The sequence below is a fragment of the Parus major genome, chromosome Z (assembly GCF_001522545.3).
Source record: "Parus major isolate Abel chromosome Z, Parus_major1.1, whole genome shotgun sequence".
NCBI lineage: Eukaryota > Metazoa > Chordata > Aves > Passeriformes > Paridae > Parus > Parus major.
The window spans coordinates 8,631,893-8,649,676 of NC_031799.1; the positions used below are offsets into that span (position 1 = coordinate 8,631,893).

At 42.6% G+C, this 17,784-nt stretch overlaps 1 protein-coding gene across 2 annotated transcripts in view; it reads left to right on the top strand.

Moving 5' to 3' along the window:
- The first annotated feature begins 3,404 nt into the window (after positions 1–3,404).
- LOC107216205 (phospholipid-transporting ATPase ID-like) overlaps positions 3,405–17,784 on the top strand; it is an 85,692-nt gene continuing 71,312 nt past the window's right edge. The window contains exon 1 of one of the 2 annotated variants that reach the window (XM_015652928.3): positions 3,405–3,669. The gene's annotated coding sequence lies outside the window, so the exon portion shown is untranslated. Of the gene's footprint in view, positions 3,670–15,224; positions 15,983–17,784 lie in introns of those variants that run through there. The other variant, XM_015652926.3, reaches the window with a different exon arrangement.

The following is a 17,784-nucleotide window of genomic DNA, read 5'->3' on the forward strand; positions in this document are numbered from 1 at the left end:
ACTGGCCTGATGGTTTGTAGGAACGTCTCTTTGTTTGCAGGAAGTTCTGTGCCAAACCATTCTGAGATTTCATGTCTATAAATCAAAAGTGTCCATTTCTCCTCACACATTGTTGAGACTCAGTTATGTACATCTGACCACCTGTATGGTCTTTGTGGCTTGCATGGCAAGACCTAGTGAAGGAAAAAGGGATAGTCCTTGCCCAAAATGTTGAATGAAATCATGTAGTTGATGACTGCATTTGTGTTTCAGGACCCATTCTTCCATTAGATTTTATCCTTCCTTTTGCATATGCAGAAGGGACAAACTCAACTACCTGCTACTTCATCTGTCAGTTGAAACAAAAATTCTAAATCAGCAAAAAGCTGTTAGACAAAAATTCGTAATAACAATTTTGAGTCAAAATTTGGAACGTATTGGGAATTTATTCACCATAGACATGTTCAAAGAAACAATTTTCAAGCATTTATATACAGTGTAACACCCAAGATTTTTTTATAGACACTCCCAAAAGTCTGCCCAATTTATTGCATCATGGTATAGGTGTTTCATTTATTTTAATTACTACCAGAATATCTCATCTATCTTTGTGTAATGAATAACCAAAGTTTTATCCAGTTAAACAGTGCTTTAATAAATTTACTGTTGTGGTTAGACCATTACTATTGATTAAATTTTCTGAGGTGTACAAACCCATGAAGTGGGTCCCTTACTGCACCTGCAATGCATTAATCAAGTTTTCTGGGGTGTATAGACCTTTGACTCCTTAACTTTCTCTAGGTATCTTTTTTGTTCTACGACATCTAATTCATCTCTAGCTACATGATAACCATTAAACAATTCTTTACTGAATTTTGTTCTTCAGCTATTGATTAAATTCTCTGAGGGCTATTGATCCATGGAGTTCCTTTCTGCAGGTGCTCTGAGGTAATTTCTCAGGGTTTTCCACTGACACTCAGCCAACACAGATTTAAATCAAAACCAGCTAAAATCACTATCAAACATCCCTAAACTAATTAAACATAGTTCACTACAAAATTTTTAAAGGGTCACAAAACTCCTGGCAAACCAAGACATCACTTCCTGTCACAACGTCATTCTAAATTTGCTTATCCCAGGATGTCTGGTGTGCTAATTGCTGGCAGGATGAGCATCCACAAAAATCACGAGAGGTCTGTCCACTGCCATGCCCCTTTCCCAGCACATAACAGCTACAGGAGGAAGCCACAGCACAGCAGGATGTTTCTAAGGCAGAAACCGAGGGTGAAGAAACTCCTTCCTTAGCTCTGAACAAACAGACTGAATTCACAGAGCAGGAGAAAAAGGGGTTATTGGTGCGACACACAGACCACAAGATGGGAGAAAGCGGAAATGCTCCCAAAATCGTTGTATTTTGCAAAGGGGACAACTTTTGAAAGAACTGCTCTGGAAGAAATCTTCTGGAAAACTGCTGAGGATCATTAAGGGAAGAGCAGATCATGTAAGCAGTTCTTGTAATACAGCTTTTTATCAGGCAGCAGCATGTCTTTCTTTTTCCCTTAAAAATTGCATCATTCTTAACCAGTAGCTTTTTAACTCCAAACAAAGGGAGTTTTCCAGCAACAAAAACATTAATCCAAGGCTATACTCTCATCTCCAAATTTTAACCATTGTTAATTTGAAGTTATTTTTACTTAAGTGGCCAACATAGCACATACAGGAAAGAATTGTAATTTTGTGTATCCTCCAAGTCTAATTCTGAATGCTATGTAAAAGTTTTCCTATCAGCTCACTGACTCATAGCTGTAGTGCTTGGAGGCAAATTGCTAACAGGAGAGGCTGTCAAATTTCAACTGCAATCTCTGGCACCTTTTTCTCTTAAGAAGACTTGTTGCAATAACAGTATCGTGAACCAATGCAATAACTGGAAAGTCAACAGAAAAAGAGTTTATTCATTTGTGGCCCACAGAAATGTGATTATTTCCATTTTGGGGAGAAAAAAGTTGTATTTCACAGGACTTTAGGACAGTCTCTGCCTTTGTTACACGAAAGAGACTTAGAAATTCTCATGTTCTGAGGCATCACTGGTGTGTCTCTAAATACCTTGTAGCTGGCAGTGTCTCCTACTTGGTCTGTTGATGAAGTGAAGAATTGTTATTCCTTTTATGAATAAGGAAAGACACGCACATCAGCATTTACTAACTTGTCCAGGATCTCTCACAGATGTGAGAGGGGATCTGAGTCTCATTTCAGTGTTGCTCGGGCTGTTATCCTTTCTTCTTTAGGTTTTGTTCACATGACTCTATTAGTCATAACCATGGTCTGTTATCTACTGGGAGATCTTTAAATAAAATTGTAGTATTTCGCTGCTATGTTTGCAATCCCATCTGCTGCTCTGAAGGCCAGAGAATAGATTTAGTTTGAAAATGGCTGCAGGGAACAGGGGTACTGATGAGTTTCTTGTCAATAACCAAGAACAGACAGACCAAAAACCCCCCCCAAACAGATAAAGTGGTTAAGGAGGTGTGAAGTACCTTTTAGAAAGGCTTCTGATTCAATAACTTAGCATATTGTGAAGAATGTAAAAAAAAAAAAAAAAAAAAGTTTCTTTGGGAAAAAGCTTTATCTACTTAAACCTGACTCTAATTTGGAATTTCTCGGGCAGAAGATATCATTTACCCTTAAAGTAGGTGGCAAAAAGACCTTAAAGGAGCAAATCACAGCATGTGATTAACATGAATTAACAAGAATTAACACTGGAAGTTTGCATTATCAAACAGTAGAAAGTATGCAGTACTGGTGTTGCAGATAAGTGTCATTACTTAGACAATTTAATTTTATTGCAAGTTTTCATATTGCATCCTATCACTGCTGTACTTGATAGCTTTTTTAGATTAGTTCTGTCCCTTCTCTATCTCAGATTTATCTTTTTAAACCTTTTATTTAGTCTGAAGAGGGCATTGAAACAAAAAACTGTGTCAAAAGCTGAACCTATGTGGTTTTTTTCCTCATAAATGGAATCCAGAAACACGAATCGAGATCCTGTAGTACATGGCCCCATAAACTCCCCAAACAAGCAACTAGCCCACAGAAGTGGCATGCATTTTATAGGTCCTTATGGGAGGCAGTGAAATGTCTGACCCGTAAGAAAGAATATATTTGTGACTGAAATTCTCCGAGTGCTGTCCAAGAAGACAAATCTGCTGACTGCCAAAAGTTGAGCTCAAGGTCTCGCTGTTGCTTTAGCTGCAGGCAGGGTGCACCACCGGGTTTTTAGGCTGCATTTCTCTGAGATGAAATCCAGAGTCCTGCCTGTGGTATAAAAACCTTTGTAATACCTGTGTCACACCCGAGTCCAACGATCACTTGGTTTTTATTTACTCAGTGCTACACGGTGCCACGTTCCACCCCCAGCCTGGGGAACTTTGCCTTTCCCCTCGCCGTCCTTACCGAGGGCACGGAGCACACCGAGACATCCCTCAGCTCCTGGGCCGGGTTTGGATCCTGGAAAGCGTGCTGTCCCCTCGCCAGCCTCTCCTCCCAGCTGGGGAGAAGCCTCGGCGTGCTCGGCCGGGGAACCGTCCCGGGAGCTTACAACAAGCTGCGGCTCTTTGCATGGTGCTGAAAGCGATCCCTTCTGTTCGTCGTGATCAACAGCTCCAGGTTGAACACGAGACACAGAACAGCCAGGTAGGACAATTCCTTGATTTCTTCTCCTAAGAGAAAAACGTTAAAACTTGCATAGAAGCCCAGATTTCAGCTTTTTGTTTTTATTTTTTTTTGTTGTTTTGCATACTGGACTATTACTCCATCTGTGAATATTATTTTTCAATAATGAGACTGGTGTCAAAGCCTTCTGCTTGTAGTGCCAGCCCCAGTGTGTCAGCAACACTCAAAGCTATTGCAAGCTGGGATCACAGAAGTGTGGCTCTAGTAAATCTCTCCAAAGTCGGTGGGTGGGAAAGCACATTCATTTTACTGGCTTTGGATCCAGTCCCCTCTTCTCTCTCCGTAAATTTCTGAAGGGAGAGCTGGGCTTCTCTGCGAAAGGTGTTTTAAGTTGTCCTTGTTATCATTATTGGCAACTGCATTTTAATTTCATAATAAAGACATGAAATATAGGCCTCCATCGTGAAGGGGTTTGCATTGGACCTGACTGTCTCTGCAGGAGATGTGCTCTCTCTCAAACTGGTAGATGGGCCAATTAGCAAGTTGTTTTCGGGCCTGTCGTGTGCTAAGTGATAAATGGTGTCACTGCCTTTAAAACTGGAGGGTATGAGACTGGGATGAAGTATTTGCACCACTTGTTTAAGACCCTTATATAGAAATAACAGTGTTAGGTTTGTCCTGGACAGTCTTTTCTTAGCATAGTTATTTTTGTTTCATTAAGCCAGTATGTGACACACTGCAAAGTCAACTCATGGATGCCCAAAGACTTTGCAAAGTTTTTCCTAGAGGAAACACATTCAAAGTATCTTCTGTATTGCTGAGAAAAATCATCCCTTCACCTCCAAATCCTTGCTTACCTGATATACTAAGTCCTCCAGTGTTTCCTGATGTCTGGCACTATTTTGATTCTCATCCCAGGAGTAAGACACTTTAGCATGTATTCAAGGAGGATTTTCACCACAAAACATTGCTCTTCTCTCTCTGCCCATGATTATTCAGTTATCCTGACACAGGCAAAAGAAGTCCCATGAAAGCCAGAAAGAAATCTAGCTAAATGAGGGGAAGGAACCTTTTTGTTTTAGCTAAAGCAAACTCGCAGTGATACTTAACTTTGCAAATACTAAATTACTTCAAAAACAGTATTGAAAGCAAAGGTTAAAGCCATGTTACTGGTGATAAGAGGCACTCTCTTTATTTCTCAGCATTAACTTGGTTGCAAAGCATCAGAGGAAGGTAACACTGCAATTCACAGTACTGAAGTAACTGTTTACTTCCTTTTCAGTGGATGGCTTATTTTCCTTTGTGATAAAAGCTCCCTGTGGATCTTTATTTAGTCAAATGTGTGACTTACTGCACTTTAGCTTTGATTCTAGGTGTTAGCTTATTCATGACCTACACGCAGTTTTGCATTACTGAAAGTCACTATTGCAGGCTTAAACAAAACAAAAATCATTCGGAGGAAGGAAACAAAGATGTAGGCTAATTTGCTGGTATCACAGTAAATCATGCTGTTTGATGACAGTATAGGTCTCTTCACATCAGCCAGGAAACAACCCTGACAGTTTCACTGGGAATAGATTGTCTCTATCAGAGAAGACAGATGCCTGGGTTATGACCAGGCAGTCGGCTGTCTGTGCTAGAGGGACGCTCAGGACTCACCTTCTACACAGTTAGATTGGCGGTGTTTAGTCTGGGTAGCTGTCCGGCCCCTTACACTCATAGGCCCAGTCTGGGACCCATAAAGGTTTGCACTGGCTGCAGGAGGAGCAGGATTTAGGTCCTTGCACACGTGTAAAGTGGTGTAGAGGTAAGAGGGAAAACCTGAGACTCACGCAGCAGGAAAGTCAGAGGTGAGTTCTGCTCTACTGTCTGTAGATCTGTACCTAATCTATATCTATATTTAAATATTTAAAGGTGATTTTCACGATTTAAAGGTGGAATGTTCTGATTCTGCCAGTGCTCCCAGTGCCACACTCCAAGCAGGAGCAGTGAAAGGGTTGCAGACAGGGCTGTGATCCATAGATAAACAAGAGGCCTTTTCCCTTTTCCTGACTCACTCCAGGTGCCTGTGCAGCTCCCTCCCTGCCTCCACAGGTTAGGAGTGTTCCTTCAGTGTTACTCTTTCATACACTACTTCCTTCCTGCTCTGTTGTTTTGGTGGGTCTGAGTTTACTGGGATGTGCAGCTACTGCAGGTAGCAATTTCAGTGGGAATCTGGATTACCCACAATTTTAACATTTAGACCTCCACTTGCTTTCCCCTGCCCTTCAGTAAGAGCTGCAATGTGCAGTTTATACTGGTGAAATGTTCCAAATGTGTTCCCTACCAGCCATTTCACTTCTTGGACAAACAAGACTTTGTTTACTTTCCCATCTTAAATGTACAAATTTGGCTTTAAAGGAATACAAAAGATACAGGTGTGAGGGGAGTCAGAATAATGGTTTTGCTTAACTTATGCATGTTTGCAAGAGAATGATATTTTACATTCCAATTAGGATTGCTCTCCCTTGTCTTCTAGACCCCTCCACCCTTCCAGCCATATCCTCTGAGTGATTTTTTTTCCCCCAAAGGCTCTGTCTTTGCACTGATTGGGAAGGCTGTATCCTAAAGGCTGTTCCCCCACAGCAAAGCCACCCAAACCAAAGTGCATCTCTTCCCGAGCTGCTGAATTTGTAGGAACTGTTATGTGGGCATTAACTGGAACTGATGCTGATTTGTATTTATTTGTGGGACTGAAAACCATGACTACTCCAATTAACATTCTCTCCAGCTCTACCTGCTGCAAGATCAATTGATGCCTCAATGCCTGTGTCAGACTTCCCAGGTACCTTTCAGGAACCTCCAGGCTCCACAGGCATCCCACATTAAATTCAATGGTTTCCAGTGTTTTTCCTTACTACTATATCCATCAAGCAATTTGGTTTGTCTTTGAATTTATTTCTAATTCTAGGGCTGTTTCTCTTCATCCTGGTATGTTCCTAAAGTGAATTCTTTTGCCTCTGCTGCCTGGCCTTCAAAGCTCCATAAGTGCATTCATTTCTTTTTCCTTTGACTCTTCACGTGATGTAAGAACTTCCATGGAGGCCTCTTCTTTCATTAACAAGCAAAAGACTTGAAACAAAACTCAAAACCTTAACAAAATTGTAGAAAACTTGCAACATCAGTTGCAGACTGAAACAAGTTTCTAAGAAACTATTCATCCAAAAACTTTCCACTACATCAGATATTGATTAATGAAGCAATATACACTTTGGTCTATTTAAATTTCATGCCTCACTGGTGTGGTTGCCTCATGTCCCAGGCATTTTTGGGAGTCTCAAGGTATAGCTGTATGAAGCATAACTTCACCACATGCTAGAGAGATTTTCTAGCTACAGCTGGACACCAGGCACTACTTTTGACTTTGTGTGCTTGCCAGAGCAATGATAATTAAATCTCTGGATTGCCACCAGTTTTATTTCTGATTGACCCTTGCTACAAAGTTGTACTGCAAGTCGACTGGCCCAGGCAAATGTACTTTTCTTTGGTTTACAAACAGCATTTTTTCTCAGCATGTTTTTGCTGGACTAGTATAAATATGCTCTTCCCAAATATGCTCTGCAAACTCACTTGGGAGACTGCCTTTGACTATCCCCTTTGTGTTTAATGCTGTTTTTTTCTCCTATAGCCAAAACAGCAATCTGATTGTAAGAAAAAATTCAATTCCTTGCCTGGGCAGACACCACCTGTTATGCAGATGGCATTCAAAGAAACACTCAGACCTCTGTCTGACCTGTTTACATCTCTGTGCCATCCCCAGAGCTAATCCAGTCTTGCTTTTCTAAGAGAAATTATGACTTTCATTTACTGACACAAAGCATTTATTCTGTTCTGATTACACCATCTTTACAAAGTCTTTAGGGATTACATGTGCTTTCTAGTACTTGGCTTCACCCAGGGAACTTGGCCAGATACTAACAGTCCTTAGAATGCATTTCTGCTTAACTCAAGCCCTGTGAATCTTTGCTGTCAAACCAGCCTAAGCAGTTACATGGACAGCTGGGCAAGGGGACACAGCTGCCCAGTGTGGAGCTGGGCACAGGCAGAGCATTGCAGAGCTCTGCTTTTGAGATGCGACACATCAGGAATGAGGAACATGTCTTTGCCAAGGTTCAAGGTTAGACTCATAGAATCAGAGAAGGGTTTAGACTAGAAGGACAGTGAAATCATATCTTTCCAGGCCCCCTCCCATGGGCAGGCACACCTTCCATCAGACCAGGTTGGTCAAAGCCCCATCCAGCTTGGCTTTGAACACTTGCAGGGATGGGACATCCACAGCTTCTCTGGGCAGTCCATGCCAGTGTCTCACCACCCTCACAGTAATAATTCTTTCTAATACCTAATCTAAACCTACTCCCTTTCAATTTAAAGCCATTCCCACTTTTTCTATCACTGCATGTTTTTGTCAAAAGTTCCTCTTCAGTGTTCTTGTAGGTTCCCTTTATGTGTTAAAAGGCTGCTAAGAAAGTTAAAAAATGCAAATTTGGAAATAATGGAACACAGCACAAAAAGGAACCTAAAATAACAAAACACACTCTAGAGACTGCCACATTTTCTCTATTTCTGTACTAATCCTCATGCAGTTTCCACCTCTCTTTATATTATTTTAAACTGGGAAATCCTGTGATTATCCAAAGATTATCAATCTCCTTGTGGGGAAGAGGCACCAAAAATGGTTGAGCTTTTATGCTTCAGTGCCACACCAAGATAAAGGACCATGGGTTTTGTGGGTTTTTTTACTTCCTTATTAAGAAAACTACTTTCTTCATTTCTCCTGACTAGGCATTTGGTGCTGCACTGTACTGCTGGAACCTTACTTCATTCTCATTAGTCCCAGAGTCTTTGATTATGGATTTTTTTTGGTGTGTATCTTTATTAGCACATTGCCAGCTTGAGGCTGCATGTCATTGCCTTTTGAATATACACCAACAAGACCTTGATCACTCTATCAGGAACAGGAAATGCTGTCTCTTCTTATGGGGCCCACAATTTATTTAACCTATAAACAGCATATGAAAATCAGAAATGACAAATCAAAATGACAAATGGTAACACTGGGAATAGGGTGTTTAAATACCTACCTCCCTTTTTATGTATCTCCTAGTTTTTAAAAGGATCTTCTGTGATCCTGCATCATATCCCAGCAGCAGAAATGACAGTGGTTAACCTCAAATGAGTTACACACCCAGCATCCTTGTGGCTGTGTGCACTGCACATTTCTCACTAGCTTAGCTGCTGCTTTCTTCATTGGGTTCTCCTAACTGCTGGGTGAAGGGCATGTCCTCCTTAACTCTGCCATCACATCCTGAAGGTCCCAAACACCCAGCAGGTTGTTCCTCTCCTTCATAAGGCTGCAGAGATTCACATGCACAACTTCTATCTCAGTTAACAGGAATTCACTGCTTAAACACTGACTGTCCATGTGCATGGAGATGGGAATAATACATGTCTCTGCTGTCAGCCAAGCAAGTGCAAAGGAACATGCATTCTGTTAAATTCCTGGAGAACAGATGCAGGAACAATATAACATAAATTAAGCTTGCACTGAATAAAAGCAAAGGCTAGCAGTGCTGGGATCTGGCATGTGCTTTGGCCATGCTGGCAGAGCTGTGAATATATATGGCTTATTTACTGCCAAGGTGGTGCTGCAATTGAAGTGCAAACTGTTGATTAAAATGTCATGTGGTTTTGTTGGGGAAATATCCAGGGAAATTAATTGTTTTATGCTTATTTATGTCATATGGTATTGGCACAGACATTTTAGATCTTTGGTTAATTACCTAAAGTTTGATGTTCCAGAGGGAACCCAAGTTCTTTCTTATCACTCCCTGGGCCTTGTTTTATATGATGGCTATTTTTTTTCCAGACCATGCTCTTTTGCCACCAGGCAGGGGCTTCCTTGTTCTTCTCAAAGTTCACAGAACTTGAGTTCTGACAGGTTAAGGAGCCAAATCAGTCCCAATCATCAACACTACAAATTATTGTAGCACTACAGTATTATGCTCCTGTGTGCTCTCATCCCATTTTGAGATCATGGCTCAATGGAATGCTGGTCCGGGTGCACATCCCTAAAGTGAACATCACTGGGTCACCCTCAAGGCCCTGTGACCTCTCTGAAGTGGGCCAGTTTATCATGATATAGCCATCAAAAACTGTAATATAGTAAAGACCTAAACACAGAATTATAGAATTATTTGGGTTGAAGGGACCTTAAAGATCATATTATCTCCAACCTCCTGCTGGACAGAATGCCTTCCACCAGGTTAATCTAGTCAAGCCTTGAACATGTAATTCAGTAAATAATACTAAAATATATATATATTAAAAAAAGGTAGATACTAGGAGTAATTTTGATACTAGGAGTAATTTTGTGGCGGACAGCAAGTTGTCTCCATACTTTTCCTGACAGGATAGATATAATTGTAACCTAGAAAAGAAACAGTAGAGATACACATGCATACAGTATGGTCACTCTGGAATTGAGGTTAAAATGCTTATGAGCATAATGGATGCAACATGCTAACTGTGACTTCTCTCAGAACACCACTAAGTCTTTCATGGGATGGATAACTGATCTTCAGAGCAATATGTAATGAAACCATGAAGAACTTAAAGAAGTAAATCCCATATCTCTTGGCCGATGCTGTAGGGAATGCAGAAGTGATCGACTCCATGCAGATCCAGGGACTTTCCATCCTTTCCACACATACCTGCTACAGAAAAGTGTGGAAGATTGTGGAAGTCTCTGTAAAATGTGGAGGCTTGGCATGGGTTGGATTTCCTCTGTGTGTTCAACCACGGGGTCCCATCGAGGGGTATTCTAGTTGGTCAGCGGTTTGAGCTGCGTTTTTTGATGTGCATCTGAGGAGTGGGCAAGTGACAGCGTCTGAAGTGTCACCACACACGGCATATGTGTTTGTGGCAGCTGCTGCCTTGCCAATAGCAGCCTTGTGCAACACCCCTCTTAAAAAGGGCACTCTTGTTAGAGGTTCTAATGAGATGGGCTGCCGCTTTGCCCTCAGCTATTGATTTTTTTTCTATTCACGTTCGAGTGATTAGCTTTTAACGAGCGCTCCCAAGCATCCCCCTGGGATTCCCCTCGTTTTCACTGGTGATTATTAAGAAATATGTGTTAAATGCAGTGTGGACACCTCTGGTGTTTGCTGCAGCAGCTGATTAATCCCCACCCTTTGCCGGTGCAGCCTGGCACGTGCAGTGTCCTGGGCAAAGGCAGAGACACAGATTTTTATTCCAGGAATGTAATACTGAGACAGGAGTATCTCCATCAGCTCCCACCAATGTCTGTGTCCATCAAATCACTCAGTTTCTCACAGGATCACAGAGAATATTTCAGGTACATAGGAGATTTTTCTCTTGCAACAGCATCTTCCCTACCAGAGCATTGAAACTTTTGGCCAGGAGGGAGTTTGTAAACACAAGATCCCAAATCTGGTGGGAGGTGAACTCAGAAATAATGTAGCCTTGCATCTTGTTCCCTGCAGAATTGATTGTCTTTTGCACTTTTTTCTGCTCTTCAGTGTAATCTGAGTGTCTGAACCTGGGTTTTTTGACCAAAATGTCTCTGCTTCATCTTGTAAAGGCTGCAAAGGTGACGTCTGAGAGACATTATTTCAATTTCTATTTTAAAACATCAGATGGTATCACATTTGTAGGGGTTGGTGTTAGGAAGATGAGATCAATAGTTGCCAGAGCAAATTGTTGCTTTCTTTTAAAGACAAGAGTCTGGCCCTTTTTTGATTTCTAATGATTTTCCTTAGCAGGCCACTGTTTGTTAAGGGCTTGGCATAGTGGGCAAGGGGCATTGATGAAGAAAAGGCAAAAAGGCATCTCTATCCACACACCCATCCTTCCCTGCTGAAGGTAAGCGGCACACCACCATATCCTGATCAGTATCACTCAGGTTATTCCACACACACTCACAGAAGCTATTTTCTGACTGTTCTAATATGGCATGTACTGGGACAGCTCACAGCTTCTGGAGTAACTGGTGAAGCATGGGAATACTTCTGTATGAACCTGCAGTGCTAGAGCTGCACCTCAGATTATACCCAGAGAGAGGGATGCATACAGGTAGGAATCCAGAGCATCCCTTCAAATTGGGCTAATTTGGAATTCTTTGGAGGAGTGGTAAAATGAGTTGAGCAGAGTAGCTCCTCCCAAAAGGCAAGGACAGCCCTAGAACAACTGACATTACCTTCCTCTCCCATTTCATTTTCCACCCACAGGCAGGTCATGATAACAGGAACATGTAGGGTTTAGTTTTCCTTTCCTCTGCAGAGCTGTGGTGTGTATTCTGCTAGTAGGACAGTTTGATCTGCCACATCCTCCACAGGGATCAAGGATACTCTCAGTGCACTTCACATGTGATACAGCGTATTTTGGGACCCTTGGTTGTTTGTTGTTCACCTTATGATTGTGCTGGTTTTTCCTGGACAACAGGAATTTACAACTTGGATGTTCTCCTTATAGCATATTTTTTTAAACAGTTCTCTCATATCCAAGGTGTGGACAGTAATGTCCTGATTTGTTCTTTTCAGTCCTGTACTTCTTATGCATCCTATTCTGACTTTTGACAGAAAGAGGATGCAGAAAGTCTCTCATAGGAAAATGGCCATCTGACCACTTGGACCCATTGCAAGTGCTCATAACAGGTGTTCCAGGTGCCCCACATGAAGTAGGCTACTTACCCCTCCCCTACACAAGGAGCTCCTCACTGGTCAGGACTAGTGGAGAAAGCTGGGACAAGGAAAGCATAGGCTGTGGCAGGAGATTTAGCCATCTAAAGCTAACCCTTGGGGGTTTGTGAGGAAGCCCTCCAGTGCCACATAGAAAGGCTTTTCTGGAACAGTGACTGGCATGGGTAGGAAGTGAGCAATGCACTTGTGCTGTTCTGGGAGATGGAGATGAGACTGGGTAGGTGGAAATGATCCCTGGAGACTGCATTGGCTCTGGGTGTGGGGGATGAGCCCAGCGTAACTCATCAGAGAGTGGTACCATCACTCATCTGCAGCGTGGTACCACCTGTGGCAAAGCAGGTCAAGCTTCAAACCTTGCAGTTCAGGAATGGCAGACTGCAATTTTAAGAGAGTAAGGGAAAGTAAAAACCGTCAGTGCACCTTTTGAAATATACTGGATCATTGGGAAAGCATCAAGATGACAGTAATTTTAAAAATTGCTTTCATAAGGAGAGATTCTCTCAAGGACTGGCATTTGGTTTAAGTCTACATTGTGGGTTGCTCCAGCATGTGCTTCACTTCTATTTCTCTCCTATCCTCTAGTTCACTCCAGATACTCAAGGGCATAATAAGACATTCAAAACATTACAAGGTCACCAGATATATTTGGCTTCTGGGTGCTCCTGAGATGTTCCTCTGCTCTGTCAGCTTTGCTCTTTGGAGGAAGACCAAATCTAATCTGGAGAGTGAGTTTCTTTAAAACAGTGAGGCTTCAGTTTTGCATCTTGATCATAGTTGAAATGCTGCAAAGGCTGAAGGACTGGAGGTGATCCAGATAAGTCCTTGGAAAAGGTCTTAATGGCATGCATTTAAATCCATCCCACCCTAGTTAGCCCTCTATGACTAGTCGGCATTGGGAAAGTGGAGGATTCAAAGGTGAAGGAGCGTGGTATGGAGGAGGCACCTGGCCATGAAGACAGCTTGTTTACTGGAAAAACTACAGATTTAACTTCTTCCCACCACTGTGGATCATGGCAAATGACTGCTGCCCTGTTGCATCTGTCCAGCTGAATCTCTGCCCAAACCGTGCTGGCTTCAGGACACACCCAGACACCCTTTATACAGGAACTGAGATTTTGACAAGTGCCACTGCAGGCAGCAGTGTTCCCTCACATGTCTGAAAATCTGCAAAGGAGGATGGAAATCGTGTGGCGATTGGGAAGATGCTATCCAGGGAACAAAGTGTAAGGCAAGAGAACTGGGAGCTGAGTTCATAACCCTGAGTCACTCCTGCCCTTCTGAGTGCTTCCCTGTGTGTTAAGCTTCCCTGCATGAGTAGGTTCACTGGAGTCCATAAGGAAGGCATAGCTGAGGGAAAAAGTCATGGCCAATGAATGTGAGGTGTATTTCAGTGCCAAGAAAAATCATAAAACAGCCTACTAAACTCTTAGCTATTTTAAAGTCCAAATAAGACACAAGGTACGGTGACTTTATGGTTGGTTCCACTTGTGTGTCAAAGGAAGGAGACAAACCTAACTCTAGGAAGGAAGAAATTACTGTGGCTGAAGTCAAAGTGGTAACAAACAAGTATAAAGTCAGCAGCAAAGAAAGTAGGAGTAGTGTAGAATGACTCGTAATCAAACATATCAAAATGTCATGAAGAAAAGCAGATGAAAGTTATAAGAAGGAGGAAAACTCTAGAATGAGGCAAAACCAAGGGGTTCTCGAAATATGTAGAAGGACCGAAATTAATCCAGATCCTTGTACTTTTGCTTGCAGGAAAAAATGTGATACTTGGGCTGTTGCTGTTGAAATGAGGTGTAGGTGGTGAGAAAATGAAAAATGGCTAGTGCAGAGGGAATTTCTTCTCCAGTTTGATGTTGTCAAGGTCATAATCATCTGAAAATGACCTGAATCTTCAGGAGATCAGTCCTATGTGGCACCTCCCATACCGGCTGTTTGTTTGTATGTTAGAATTAGGAAGCTAATTCAGCGAGCATTGTCTCAAATTGGTGTAGCTTGGAATATCCCTGAAGTCACAGCAGAGGGCACAGACTCTTGTTCTTTCAGAAATTGCTTATGGTGCTAGTGTCCTCTTCATTGTCACTCTGTTCCTCAGCCTTCATGACCAGCACTGGAGCACTACCGCTGCAGCCTCCAAAGTCCTCCATACCTTTCCTCTTGACTACAGAGGATTTCATTTTGTAGAAAATACTCTGGCAAAGCCTTGACTCTTGTGTTACTATTATTAATCAGCTGATTAATGCATTCAAGTGGGTAGGTGTGAAATTAATTTTAACAGTGTTAATGAATTTCCCTGTAGGAAAATTCTGAAGTTGAAGGAAAAAACAGACACAAATACAGGTTAAAGTTTCTTGTGTTGTCACAATACATGGAGATGCTCCTGGCAGGCATTACTGTGAACATGACTATGTAAAGAATATGGTGCTTTAAAAATACTTGCAATTCACAGGTATAGGGGAGCTAGAAGTGGATTGAAGTTGTGGTTGCCTCAGTTTTGGTCTGGAGATTAGAGCAGCTGGCAGGTGAAATGACAGGGCACTGGCATACAGGAGGACACTGTACAGTGAAGGGTCCCACAGCTTGGGAGAAAAGGGGAATGTTTGGTTTGTTGAAGGTGGGAAAATGGGGTGGGAAGGTTGGAAGGCTCAAGAGAGTGCTGGGGGGCTCTCATGAGGAGGGTCAGTGCAGTCAGGCAAGTGTCCCAGAGGGCAAGGGAAGGTCATGCTCTCGGGATGAGCAAGCAATTCGGCGCCAAAGCAATCCTCTGGGTGGCTGGAGGAAGCTCGGTCGTTGAGTTATGCAATTGTGCTCTATGAGGCTTTTCTCTGCACAGTTTTTGCTACTCGTAACTTTGGAAAGTGGGTGAGGTGGAGCCTTGGGATCAGCTTGTAGGACTGTGTCTCTGTGTTTAAGGAGTCCTGACCAGCTCCAGTGTTACGCACACAGAGAGAGGGGCTGCTGCTAGGAAATGGATCTCTTCCCAAGTTCATCCTTTTTGAAAGCAATTTGATATGTTTTACTCTTTACTCACTTGCTTTCTTTTTGAAAGCTTCCGCGTCGGCAGGAGGTAGGTAGAGTGAGCAGCTGTTGCCTCTGGAGTTAATTTGGGTTCCCCAATCCTAGGTCCTGTGCTTTTCTGCTTTACTCTTTCATAGTTTGTAGCAGTGAAGAGTTTTATTTTTAAGGGAGCTACTACACTCTCCCTCTCTACAGGAAACAGAATATAAAAAAAGAAAAGGGGAGGAAAAAAAAAAAAAAAAAAGAATTCGGCAAGGAGCCAAACCCAGTGACTGAAGTAAGAAGTAGGGAACTTGGAGTAAGTGTAGTTGCCGGGACATTGTATGTCAGAGCGAGTCAGCGACGGATTTTAAGGGTGCCGGAGAGGACACGCGATGCCCATCTCGCAGCGCAGATAAGGTTTGCGTCCTTAGGTGAATGTCCTGGCGCTGCCACTGCGGGCGAAGCTGTCGGTCTTGGGAGGGGATAAAGCTGCGTGTAAACGAGAAGAGAGGAGTGTACCGGAGTGCTATGGAGGGCAGCAACTTTGTTGCTGTGACTTTTACAAGCCTTCAAGGGTAAGATTTAAAGCTTTCCTTCCGCTCTCTTGTTTTTCCTGACAGTTTTTTTTTTTGGGGGGGGGGGGGGGGGGGGGTGGGAAAAAGGGGCAGAAAGCCGTGGGGTTTTTTTTTCCAGACGCGAGAGTTTTGCGGAGCTTAATCAAAGCGCTCGGGGTTGAGCTTTTCCTACGGGCGAGCTGAGAGACGTCTGGGTGGAGTGAGCTGAGCTGTGCACGATTCCAAGCAGCAGCAGCAGCAGCAGCAGCCGCCCGGGGAAGCTGCTATTGTTTGTTTCAGAGGGATCAGACTGCGTTTCTCTTTGGGAACCCGCTCCGCCACAGCTGTTGATCCGTAACTTGAGCGTCGTCGCAACTAACTTATCCAGAGGAGCTGAATGCAGTTTTTTGACTGCCATCCTGGTGTCAGTTTAAAGAGTGCTTTAATGAAGACAGATGGAGGATGTTGGATCATTACTTGAAGACGTGGCAGATAACAGACTGAGCCTGTTTCCCAGCAATTACAGCTAATTGCATTGGCACATTGGAGTGTAGGGGTGGGAACGCAGAATTTCTTGGGTTTCTCTATGTATGGATTGGAAAAGCACCAGAAAATTACTGTAGGGCTTGCTCACCTCATCCAGGATACCTCTTCAGGTATGGAAAAAGCAGGGAGGTTTCAGGGATACTTTCAAACTCTTTACACGGAGTTAGTAGGTTTAAACGGGAGGCTACATTACTCTCATAAACCCTCATGCCAGGAGTGACCACTTACAGTGCCTTAAACTTATTCCAGGTTTTAATTCTGCCAAATCTGATTTCAGTTCTGAAAAAGAGTAGTTTTTGGATTCAAAACACACATTCTGGTTGTCCACCGTGCAGCTCACTTTCTGTGTTTGCAAAGCAGGGAGTGGTACAACACATGCTATTCCCTGTTTTGCTCTTGAGGTATTCAAACACAAGAGGATGTAAGGAGGGGTGGAGAAATGCAAATAGTAATAGTATTTCAGTGCTGAAAGATGATTAGTACTAATTAATTCTAATGGCTGAAATTATTTAGTCTGCTTTTGGTAGGGAAAAGCAAATCCATTGTTCTCTTTGGAACCAAAATTTGACAAATTTGACTGAAACAGTTAGTACAGCTGTAGCTCAGAGGGGTCCCTTGGCCAAACATGCCTTTGTGTGGCACATGGCAAGGTCAGTTTGTGCCAGGCATGCCAGGCCTTTATGCTGCTCTTGCCAGAGCCTTGGCAAACACTGCACTGTGGTGTCCTTCTTTTACAACACCTGTGAGTGGATGTGACTGTCCAGCTCCAGCATATGAGATGTGGCAATAAAGGCATGGATAAAACAGGGAGTTTGAGGACCTGATGTATTTTAAATCCTTAGTATTTTCTCAGATGTGCCTCCAAATCCACAAGTGTAAAGTGATACATATTCAAAATTTAGGGACTGAGATCTCGTATTTATCATCATTACCCCACTAAGAGCAATGAGCAGTGAAAACAGGAAGTTTTCAACCTTTTTTGCCTTGATGCCCAGTGCTTGGGATCTATTTTCCCATATGTTGCTATTGGCTGGATATTTAGTACTTTAGCCTGAAAAGTAATAGAATTCTAAGATCAGTGGGTATTTGTGATCGTTACATCATCTAAACACAAATTTTAAAAACACTAAACTTTTGTGCAAAAACTGACTTGACCTGAAAAGGTGAGTGGAAGCAGGATACGTTTTCTGAATTTATACCTGCACAGGGTTGTTTAAAATTTTTTTGTGTGTATACATACCACAAGATATTCAGTGGAAAACGTGACTGGAGAAATC